The sequence below is a fragment of the Notamacropus eugenii genome, chromosome 4 (genome assembly GCF_028372415.1).
Source record: "Notamacropus eugenii isolate mMacEug1 chromosome 4, mMacEug1.pri_v2, whole genome shotgun sequence".
Taxonomy (NCBI): Eukaryota; Metazoa; Chordata; class Mammalia; order Diprotodontia; family Macropodidae; genus Notamacropus; species Notamacropus eugenii.
In genome coordinates, this window is record NC_092875.1 from 266,863,224 (window position 1) to 266,874,259 (window position 11,036).

Consider the following 11,036-nt stretch of genomic DNA (forward strand, 5'->3'; position numbering starts at 1 on the left):
ATGCCCTAGGTGACAGCTACCAACTTAAATCTCTAAAAAAGAACTATAGACATATGCACTTTCTTTGAAAAATTTGACAGAAAGATATTAGGCAAAACTATTTTTAAAATGTCAGTTTGTTTAGTCATTTATATATAATCAGTACACACTTTTAGCACATATACAGTCTCAATTTTAATTCATCTTTCTTCATATAAAATTAAAATTTTAACTGGCAGATGGTTATTAGGACAGCCATGTATTGCTATTTTTTTAATAGTAAAAGACTTCTGAGATTTTGAGAGACAATTAAAATATATACTTATCCACTAGCAAAAATGGTCCTAAGAGCTCTCCATGTGTAACTGATGGATTACATGAAGATCATGATCCCAATAGAACCATCCTTTTCATGAGAAAAAAAATTTTACAGAAGTAGTTACCTGCTTAGTCTGTCATCATTACAGCAGGCAGTAAAATCAGAAAGAAAGATACCTGAAAAATCATCATCTCATAAAACAATAACCATTACCTTGTGCTGCTGTTGGAATGAAATTATTAAACTGGGTTCATTTTTTTTGCATGAAACTCTGATTTTCTAGTGGCATTTAACTTTAAAAAAAGTTTTCTGAGTACTTTAACCCTTGGAGCACTAGTAGTTAAAGACTGTCAACCAAAGATATAATTAGGAAAATGTATCTTTGTCTACAGTTTCCCGATGATTAAAGTGCATGGCTTTTCTGTGGCCTGGCACACAAGATTCTCTACTCCACTTTTTTCTTAAATGAAACTTTTTCTTTGGTTTTATGTCATTTTTCTAAGTCTATCTTTTCTTTCTCCCATTTTCTCTGTAATAAACTCCTTTGTTTCCTCCATTCTGTCCTGGAAGTACTCTTTAACTGGAGGTGATATAGACATGCAGCCATGGTTATGAAGATACTTGACAGTAATGGATGTTCCTCCCAAAGTCGCAGTGTATCTGGCAGGTGTTGCAATCTTAAACAAGCCATATGCAGTTAGTGCATTTCCACTTTGAGAATTTTTCAAAATGTCCACTATGGTATCTGGTAACCCAATGTGTTGCAGAAAAGGGACAACATTCACTCTTTAAGGCTGCATAGTAAAATATTCCAAATAAAAGACGGGAAGTCACTAAGTGTACTGGAATCATAACTTTTCCATACTATCTAAAAGTTTTCTTAAATTCCTGATACAGACTAATAGATTTATCTTGTAATGGATCCAGATCTTCCTTTTTCTCAGCACGAATTCCGTGGGCTGTGCCACTAGATGATATAAGCCTTTCTGATGAAGCTTCTTCTTTTTGTTGTTTATGTTGAGAAACATCTACTGGCTTCTTTGCCTTTGAGATATGCTGTGCAGAAGATACACGTAGCCAATGGTTTTGAGAACCTTGAAGGAAAACAATCTTGGGCCAAACTTTATGAAAGCCTTTTATGATTTGAGAGTGCCCAATGGAACCGGACACATGTAAGACCAAACATGTTCTATTTGCCAATTGAGACATAGTCCGTATTAAATTCCACTGCATTTTGATGAATGGTGGTTGTTGATTTCAGTTCCTACAGAGACTCTTTCCAAAGAATCAGAGGTGGCACAGTGGAAAGAGTGTTGGATTTTGAGTTAGACAGCCTGCGTTCAAATCCTGGTTCTGTTACTTGCCCAAGGTCAACAAGTAGTAAAGGAAATCTACCACTCTGGGTCTCATTTTTCTCATTTATAAAATGAGGGGGTTGGACTAGATGACTTCTAATATCCCTTTTGGTTCTAAATAAGTGATCATGGGCTAAAATTTGCATGATCATCCATTAAAATTTATTAAGTTCCCATACCCATGGGTACTGCACTAGGTCAATGATTCTCACAGTACAATCAACAGATTACTGGTGGTCTATTTGGAAATATCATGTGGCCTCGTTAAAGAAGTTTGAGCAATAGGATCATTTGTAGGATATATTGCAGAGAGGAAGGTATGGATTGTATCAGATGATCTCTGTAGTTCCTTCCAACTTTTGAGTTTCTGTGAAGTTACCTCAGAGATCGTTGGGTCAGTGGTTGCAAGCCCTGAGGGCAGGTTTTCCAGCCAATAGGAGACAATCACCAATAGGAGACAAAGTCTCCCCAGTGTCCCCGTTGAAGTCAGAGTAGCTAGGCCTCCCCTCACCCTCCCCAGACCCAGGTGGCCAGCGCACTCATTCACTCCCTTCAGCCAGCCTCACCCACCCAAAATGTGCTTGTGATTTCTCTATATCACTATTGATTAGAGAAACAAAATAAAACAGTTCTGTGGTACCACCTCACCCCTATCAGACTGGTTAATATGATAGAAAAAAAAAGATTATGAATGCTAGAAGGATATGGAAATATAGGGACACTAATGTACCGTTCATGGAGTCATGAACTGGACCAACAATTCTTCAAAACACTTCGGAACTATGTCCATAGGACTGTTCATATCCTTTAACTCATAATACTACTACTATCTCTATATTCCAAAGAGATCAAAGATAAAGGATAAAAGGATTTCTATGTTTAAAAACTGTATATTTTAGTAGCTCTTTTATGTAGTGACAAAGATTAAATGTCACAATTGGAGAATTACTGAACAGATTGCAATATATATTGTGCTGGAATACTATTGGGTTATAAGAAATAATAAGGGAGATATAGTTTTAGAAAAACCTGGGAGAGTCTATATGAATTGAGGCAGAGGAAAGTGAACAGAATCACGAGATCTTTGTACACTGTAATAGTAATATTAAAATGATGATCAATTGTGAAAGATTTAACTACTCTGATCAATGCAATGATCCAAAGGGACCAAGGGACTTGGGATGAAAAATGCTATCCACCTGCAGAAATAAAAATGAAATCTACATCTGAATATACATTTATTCTTTTTCCATTTTTTGCAACGTGGTTAATATGTAAAGATCTTTCCCTCACTTCAATTGATATCGTATTGCTTACCTTCTCAGTGGATGATCCAGAGGCAGGATTGAAGGAGAAGATTTGGAACTCTATGTTTTTAAGATGAATGTTATTTTTAATTTAAAAGAAAGAAAAATAAAGGTAGGGGTGGTTAACCTACAACCTTAAGTCCACATTTGGCCTTTTAGGCCCTTGGGTATAACCTCTTGACTGAGTCCAACTTTTGCAATATAAATCTTTTTATTAAAGGGGTTTGCTCTGTAAAGTTTTGATTCAGTCAAAGGGTCACACTTGAGAATATAGAGGGGCACATGTGGCCTGAAGGCTGAAGGTTCCCTGACTCTGCAGGGTAATGATCATGTTCCACATAACTTTTGATCACTTTGTCATTTCTATGGGGAAAGGGACTTCAAGTTTTTATTCACAACTTGACTCCTTTTCCACCTAACATCAGTTCTACAATGAACACACATAGAACAAATCACTGGAAAGCAGAAATTTCAGAAGGAATACATATAAGAACATATACCATATAACAGAGAGTGAAGAAGCTTTTCTCATTGAGACAGAGATAGTTCATCTTCAGTAAGAGAGAGTATACTTGATCTCATCCTAGGGAAAACTACCTGAAGTCTCTAAAAGGGCAAAGTGGGAATAGAGACATGAGGAAGACTGCTTCTTTCATATCTTCCCAGAGTCTTTTCCTTCAACAACCTGGAATGGGATTGGTCTCTTTCATCTTTTCTCTCAAAGCTAAGCTAGAAGCTGACTTGATGTTATGTTCAATGCACATTCTTGCTTAGAGAGTACAGAAGTGGGTTTCCTGTTTTAAGATTCCCCTAAGGGCAAACTGGATGAGAACCTCTCATTAACTTCATTCCTCTTGCAGGATAGAGCCTTCACCTTCACCTTTGCCAATTATAAGAGACAATACTATATCAATGGCATTTGGGGCAAAGGTTATATCTATTTAATTCAGTCAATCTACCTCACTCAAACTGAATATAAGTGTATCACACATGTGCTAAGTATGCCACATTGGCAGTACCGTTCAGCAATTCAAAGTATTAAGAGAGACATAAAACACAAATACTCACTTGAAGTCTTTGCTAGTGTCACAATTTCCAAGTGGTGGCAAAATTTGTCTGTGTTGCTATTTGCATATTAAATTACACTAATTGCAACAAACCCTAGAAACTACCAATCATCTTTAGTGACATCCATCTTCCTTCACCTGTTTAAATGATTAAAAGAATTATTCAACTCAATGAGACCAAACAATTCATTTTATCAACAGGGACTATACACATGTAGTGCCTAGTCCAAGGTCATATAGGTAGTAGTGGGGAGCATTAAAACTCCAATCCTTTGATTCTAACTCCAATCCCTCCCTTTCTGCTGGGCAGCAGCACATCTGCTGAGTTAGCAACAAAGGAAAAAGCAATGTGTATACAAAATAAACCTCATCCTAATCATGAAATTCAGTTGACGTGTAGTGTGTTGTAATTGAGAAAAGTCTTGACATGCATTCAGGAAAATCTGGGTTCAACTTGCCCCAGACACTGATATTTGACCACACTTCATGTGATTGTTCTGAAATCAGATAACACACACATGCGCACACATATACACACATATGTGTATATACATATATGTGTCTGTGTATAAAATCTATCTATTTAGGTTTAAATAGGCACACTCTGAATCAGCATGAGGTGTTCTCACATTGATGAAATCACCAATCCTTGATATATCTCCTTGTAAATAAGTAAATATCATGAGGAGGCATTGTTTATGGAAACATAGTTGGGTACCAAATTTAATATCAGCGGAAAATCAATTTGGACTGAATTTAGAAACTTATACAGTGTGTCTGTAATTCCAAGCTGCCCATGTCCACAGTCACCTTTATAACATCAGTATTTTGCTAGAAATGCTGGGAGAAAATCAGGATCTGAAAAACAATTGAAATTGTGCGTGATTCAATGGGCAAGAGTAAGATTCATGGCATCCACCACTGAAGGAAGCAATATTTTACCAATTACTAATTTGTACAAGAAACCATGTTAAAGGCATCACCAAAATTTGTACATCTGAAAAAATTATGAAATAGATGGACATATATCATCATAGTATAATGAAAGAAAGGCACAGACCGGGCTTGCTCAGAATGAGAAAGTGGGAAGGAATTAGTATATGATGTAGCCAAAGAAGAGACCACACCAACAAAATCGTACATAGTGAAGTATGGAAGCTTTTTATATGCTAATACATTATTTAAAATTTTTGCCACAACCCAAAACCCACAATATATGGTATGTTTGTGGGTATAATAAAGCCTCACATGGAGGATCCACTTTTGACACTAGGGACTGCAAGACACATGAAAATGGACAGAAGAGTTGTAAGAAAAATGCAATCTGTGGTCCTTGAGACAGATCATCAGTACCCATAAATAGAAAATCTCCTAGGTAAAACAGGAAGGAAAGTTGGTCTTCACTGCACACCCAGAATATCGTCAGGTAGCCTTTAACTTTAAGATTGACTCCCTTGATTTATAACCTATGTTATGCTCAGTCATCTTGGTGCTGCTCAATTCTGAAACTACTGATATTTACCTAAGATCTCTTTCATCCCTTCATTTCTCATGCTATCAACTGGCTGCTAATTTGAAAACAAAGTAAAAGCAAAACAATCTGTGCTCCAATTCGTACTTGTGGAATTGGACTTAGGAACTGGTTAATTAGGTAACATTTTATTGACAGCTGCAAAAGAGAACATCAATAACCCATTAGTAACTTTAAGGGAGACTATTTCAGACCCTGGAAGATTGGTTGACATGCATTAGACTTTTACTACTTCCTTTATTGTGCCTAGAGATTGATGTAGCTTTGGGTGTGATCTTTACATGACAGGCATATAACTGATGTTTAATTAATATTTTAAACTTCGCAAACACTTTACACACATCTGATTTAATCTTCACAAAATTTCAATAGCTAAAACATTATTACCATCTGTTTTTTACAGATCAGGTAAATGAAGATTAGAAGAGTGTAGTAATTCACACCGTGTCAGAATAAGGGTGAAAGCAAGATTTGGTATTTAAATTCTTTCCTTCTGGCTGCTTACAGTATTTTCTCCTTGACCTGATAGTTCTGAAATTTGGCTGGAATATTCCTTGCAGTTTTCATTTTGGAATGTCTTTTAAGAGGTGATCACTGCATACTTTCAATGACTATTTTACCCAATGGTTCTAGGATATTAAGACACTTTTCTTGATTATTATTTGAAAATTGTTGTCCAGTCACTTTCTTTTTTCATCATGAGTTTCAGGTAGTTCAATAATTCTTAAGTAATCCCTTCTTGATCTGTTTTCCAGGTCAGTTCTTCTGTTGAGGTATTTTACATTTTCTTCTATTTTTAAAAAAAAATATTTTGAGGTTTTTTAACTGACTATTGATGTATCATAGAGTCTTTATCTTCCACTTGCCCAATTCTATGTTTTAAGGAATTATTTTCTTCAGTTAGCTTTTCCCTTCAGCTATTTCTATTTTTAAAGAAGCTATTTTTTTCAGTGAATTTTTTTCCATTGGAGCAATCTACTTTTAAAGGTGGTGTTTTTATCTGTATATTTTTTTATTTTTATTTTTTACCATTTGGCCAATGATATTAAGGACTTGTTTACTTTAGTCAGTTTTGTAAGCTATTTCTTTCAAGCAGTTGATTTTTTTTCATAATTCCCTTGCATAACTCTCATGTCTTTTCCAAGTTTTTCTTCCACCTCTCTTCTTTGATTTTTAAAACATTTTTTGAGCTCTTGCAAAAGACTTTTTGAGCTTGAGATCAATTCATACCCTCATTTGAAGCTTCACAAGTAGGCACTTTGAAATTGTTTTCTCCTGGGTTTGTATTTTAATCTTCCCTGTCACTACAGTAAATTTTTATGGTCAGATTATGAGATTATTTTGTTTGTTTTGTTTTTTGCTCATTTTTAGAAATTGAGCTCTGTTTCTGGAGTACAGAAGGCACTGTCCCAAACTTCTTGTGCTGGAGAGCAGGGGGTTGATCTCTGGCTTTTTTCACTGGGCCTTCTAGGCCTGGAAGCTTGCCCACTGTGCTGGGTTAAGCTAGCCTAGTAGTAGCCCTTGTGCTCTGGTTTACTGGACTGGCAGTTTTCCTGCTGCTATGGTGTTGGAGACCTCACAGCTGGTCTGCTATGTCACCTCTCATTTGAACTAGAAATATGTGCCCTTGGTTGCTAATCTGTGCTGTGGCTAACAGCCTCCCACGGGCTTGCTCAGACCTACCAGTGCTGGGCTGTGCTCCCTTTTTATCCAATTGAGAAAGACCTTTACTGAAGCTCTTCTAAGTTACCTTTGGCTAGAAAATTGTTTGATTCCAATTTTTTGTGGGTTATGCCACTCCAGAATTATTATAGGGGCTTGATTCAGTGTTACTTCAGAGGGAAACTCCAGAAAACTCAGGCAACTTCCTGGCTTCTCTCTACCATCTTCTTGACTTTGTCCTAAAAACTAAAACATTTTAAAAGCATTCAAAAACACCAGAGGCAATATGGTCCCCTGTACCAAGAAAGAACATTGGAGCTAAAATACGGAAAGCTAGTGAGGAATCTAGAAATTTCTAGGAACATTTCTAAAGTTTGCTTATCATCAAACCTTAATGAAGGTGTTTCAGAAATACCTATCAAGTAGTGCTGTATGTTAAAATAATGCTGTTAAAATATTCATAATTTGTGTTCTTTAAGCTCAAAACAAAGATTTTCAAAGGATATGCATACTGAGTTAATGTTACTTGTTTTATTTGTTACGCAAATTAAAATCCTGTTAGATACATCAATGAAGTGATTCCTACACAAAGTGGGATGGACTACAAGAAGCAAATCTCAGATTTTGTGATTCAAAAAACACTTAAATCTGTCTAAACAAAAATGGAACTATAATCACAAGGCTTATATTTAAGTCTGAAAATCTGTTAGGAATGAAATTCTGGTCTGTTACAGTTTATACTCTACAAGGTGAAGTACTATATAACATAAAATAGAAAAGCAGACTTGTAAAAAGGTAATTGTTGTCATTAGCATATGACATTGGCTTTTAAAGCTATACTATATATATATATATATATATATACACACATACATACATGTATATATGTGCATATATACACATAGATACATATATGTATGTACACACACATATATACCTACTTGATGGAAGAAAGCAAAATAGGTCCAAAGATGGAGACATTTGCAGAAGGGAGACTCAAGAAAAAAAAATTTCATTGCTTTGCTCTAGGAACTCAATCAGAATCTAAGTTTACAAATGATAGCAACAATGATTTTTGAAGATTTACAACATAGAAAATGAGAAGTATGGACATATACCGTATAATATCTGTGAAAGTAGGATATAAATGCAAAGGGAAATCTAGGTGAAGAATTATGAAAAACAAAATAACAGCAAAAATGTTTGTTATATACGTACATATAAATACATATACACACTGAAAGTGAATATATTTTGTTTATAGATATTACATGTAACTCACAGCTAGATATTTATTATTTCCATGCTGACAAATTCACCTATTCAATAAAATACATGTGTAACCCTAACATCAATACTTGTGACACTTTGATCATCATTCACAGCCACAGGAAGAGTAGTACAAGTTCAAAGCTGAGTTCAAACAAGGTGTTCTTCGTTCAGCTCCAATACTGTAATAAGTTCTTTTTGTGTAGTCTATTCAGTGTCACATTTTTTCTAATTTTTGTGCTTTTCATCGATGATTTTCCTGTTCATATTAGCCTCTAAGTTAATGCTGACATGATTCCTAGTATACCAAAGCAAAAGAAGCCTGCAATTTGCCTCACAAGAGTAAACATCGCATAAGTTATAATGCTTGTGACCGTGATTTCTATGGTAATGAGTTTTAAAATGCCGTAAATCCAGAAAAAAAGAAAAGGAAATTCATAAATTTAGATGAGTGTATATCTAGATGTTCCAATAAAATTGCTTCATATTTATTATCTTTTTCACAACCTAGTCTAGTAGGTGGTATTACCATCATTTTATAGATGGAAAAATTGAGGTTCAGAGTGGCTTATCAAATGTTAATGTTCATATAGATTGTAAATTTCTAAGGCAGAATTGGTGGTCATAAGCCAGAGCACAGAAAGAATGGTAAGAGCACGAGGTGTGGACGTTGTAGGAAGCCATGATTTTAAGATCTTTCAACCCAGAGATAGTAAGGAGTTGGATAACTAGTTAGAAGGAAATAAGAGGGGACCTTTTGCTGGAATTGAGTACACCAGGCACTAATTTTCAACTCTACAGCCTATATGCTATTCTAGATTGTAGCACCAGGGCAGAGAGGAGCACTGGTGTCAAGGAGAAAATATAGTAATCAGCTGAAAACAGTTAAAGTATTACAGAACCTCATTCTGGATAATACAAGATTTAGCAGCTTCTACATTAATGGTTCTGGAGGACAAAGACCTGGGCTTACAACCAAAAATCACCCACTCAGAAAAACTGAGTATAATCCATCAGAAGAAAAAATGTACATTCAGTGAGATAGAACTTTCAAACTATCTTGATAAAAGGACCAGATCTGAATAGAAAAATTTACTTTCAAACACAAGAGACAAGGGAAACATAAAAGGTAATCAGGAAAGGAAAATCACAAGGGACTTAATAATGTTAAAGTGTTTACATTCCTATATGAAAATATATATATACTCAAAAATATATGTATGTGTACATATATATATATATACATATATATACACGCACATACATATACATAAATATACACAGAGAGCAAAGGGGTAAGTTGAATATGAAGGGATGACTTCTGAAAAATAAAATTAAGCATTGAGAGAGGAATATACAGGAAGAAAGAGAAACTGAGGCACAGAATGGGGTAAATTGTCTCATACAAAAGATAAGAAAAAGCCTTTACACTGGAGAGGAAGAAGGGGGAGGTGAAGGGAAGTGAGTGAACCTTATTCTCATCACAATTGACAAAAACAGGGATAATGCATAGAGAATGAAGAACTGATAAATTAAGAAGGGCAGAATGGTTAAAGAGATTCTTTACACATTACAACATATTAGAATTTTAATGAAATATGAGCAAAAATTCCAGCATTAGATAAAGTAAATTTTATATCCTATAATTAGTGGACCATAAATAACATATTATAAGAAAAATAAATTTTACATCAATCTCACATAGAATAGTTTTGCTTTTCTCTTAAAATTCAAAGAAACCACTCTGAGACTTGATTAGTCCAAAGAACAAAGTCTAGAATAAATGAAACAGTTTCCGGATCACATAAATACAAAATCCAAATGCAGGAAAAATCACTTCATTACATGAACACATGTTCTGAGCATCATACCACCATGGAAAAAGTAGACACAGTGAAACTATGGGAAAATGAATAAATATTGCGAGCTTGACAAATATCTTTTCCACCCTGTTATGTAAACTTCTTTTCAGATATTAGATAATCAATAATGTTTCTTTTCACTCCAATTCTGAAATTAGCTGTAGGGCTATTCTAAATCATATCTGGTCCAGAACTACAATCATTGAAAGAAAGTGCATACTTTCCCCTAGATACTTGAATTAACAAAAGGGAAAAGAACAACAAAGGAATTGAACAAGAAATTCAAAAACTATGAAGACCAACAGATTTATAATCCTAAAGTAAGTGGGAAAAAGGCAAGATATAATAATCAAATAATACACTATGGAAAATAAAAGGTTATTGAAAATTAGATAAATACCATTCCCATTTTATCTAGTTGTTAAAAACTTTTTTGTTTTGTTTTCTTCTTTTAATTTAATAAAACTATGCTGAGGTATTCAGATTTAATTTGGTTTGTGAAAAACGATAGCATTTACAAAACCCATGAAGAATAATATATCTTTTGATTATTCCTTACATGAGAGTGGAAAAGAGGAATGATACAGATTAGTGACAGATGTCTCAAAGTCTCAAGAATTTCTGACATCACAAAGTGTTTGGTCCTAACCAGGCCCTTGACCTTGGTGCCATTCATTTCCAGAAG

General features: G+C 34.8%; 1 pseudogene; it reads right to left on the reverse strand.

Moving 5' to 3' along the window:
- Positions 1-743: 743 nt before the first annotated feature.
- Positions 744-1,658, reverse strand: LOC140498398 (protein FAM210A pseudogene; annotated as a pseudogene).
- Between the last annotated feature and the right edge of the window lie 9,378 nt (positions 1,659-11,036).